Source organism: Cyprinodon variegatus, unplaced genomic scaffold (genome assembly GCF_000732505.1).
Source record: "Cyprinodon variegatus isolate N-32 unplaced genomic scaffold, C_variegatus-1.0 Scaffold70, whole genome shotgun sequence".
In the NCBI taxonomy this organism is placed as follows: domain Eukaryota; kingdom Metazoa; phylum Chordata; class Actinopteri; order Cyprinodontiformes; family Cyprinodontidae; genus Cyprinodon; species Cyprinodon variegatus.
Window position 1 is genome coordinate 751,906 of NW_015150523.1, and position 1,444 is coordinate 753,349.

At 40.2% G+C, this 1,444-nt stretch overlaps 1 non-coding gene across 1 annotated transcript; it reads left to right on the top strand.

The window, feature by feature from the left end:
* Nucleotides 1–207: 207 nt before the first annotated feature.
* Nucleotides 208–281, top strand: trnat-agu. Its single transcript has one exon. It is a non-coding gene; the product is annotated as a tRNA-Thr (tRNA).
* Nucleotides 282–1,444: the final 1,163 nt, after the last annotated feature.

Below are 1,444 nucleotides of genomic sequence, written 5' to 3' on the forward strand. Positions count from 1 at the left end.
GTCACTATATAAGACAGTTATGTCAGGATGCATAAGCGTCTGACTTTTGAAGGGAATGGATCTTATTTAAAAATTCCTCTTTGCCTCGTAGTGGAAAATATCAATTTGACCTCTAGCATTGTTACTATGTCATACTTTTTAGTACAAGACATTTCCAGGTGTCTTGTGTAAATTTCTTGGGAGGTCAGCATTTCTACTGAAAGTTTAGGCGCTGTGGCTTAGTTGGTCAACGTGCCTGTCTAGTAAACAGGAGATCCTGGGTTCAAATCCCAGCAGTGCCTAGCCTCTTATCATGTAAAGCTAGATGATAAGATTAGTAAGCATTACATTTGTTGGCATCTTTTTTTGCTTCAGGATTTTTTTCTGTCAAAAACATTTCAGCTTGTATATGCAAATGGCGCTGTTGCTTATTTGGTCAAAGTGCCTGTCTTGTAAACATGAGATCCTGGGTTAAATCCCAGCAGTGCCTTTTAACTAAGCATCCACACTTCTCTGGTCATGATGTTCAGTCTTCTTATAAATCATCTTTAAGAACCTAATGGGGAAATATCATCTACCCTTTATATTTCTGATTTGGTCCTTCCCAGCCATCTACAACTAAATAATAGGAACCTGTTTGTTTATATAGTGGTACACTCAAACTTCTCAACACTAATTTCCTTGCCCTGCTTTTTCCCAAAAGGCGACACAGCCACAAAATGTACAGTGCAAAGTGCACAGTACTTTGGGACGTCACAAGCTTGAATTGTAGCTGATATCTCATCTGCTAAGCTGTGCTTGTTCTCTGGATGATGTCTTTAAAGCAGCTGCTATTGGAACTTACCTTAAACTATTCTCTCAATTCCAGTCTAGACCTGCACCAGTGCTTCTGTATCCATTTTTATGTAAGTGCTCTGTCTGTTTCAAACTCAGAGTTGGTCGTGGCAGAATCTTATTAACCCTGAGTATCCTTCTGGCTCTGATCATGCAAAAACACTACCAGCAAATGTTTTTTGCTTTGCAGTTTCTTTAAAGATGAATACCTTATGACATTTCTTGAAAAATTATTCAAATAACTGCTGGGTATGGTTGGTAGCAATGTAGTTTGTGACTAATTTTGCTGGGCTAACTTTTCATAGGTTAACAACTAAAGACATCAAACTTTCTGATGCTTTGACTTGGCATAGACCTGACCTGTGGCTGGATTATTCCATTTCACTTCTTTAAAAGAATGATAATGCAAATGTCATGCTCCAGGCCTGGGTTCAGGGATGGGTTCTCTCTCTCTTCTCTGCAGGGTGGACTAGCAGGTGCTCCTCATCACCGCTGATTTCAGCCCTTCTTAAGGAGCAGATACCAGGAGGAGGGCGTCAGTTCTTTCTCGCTTCCAGCGTGGTACATGACCTAACAAACTTTCCGAGTTTCATCCGAACCAGACCTGATATTTTGTCTCTGTCTTTTTCCT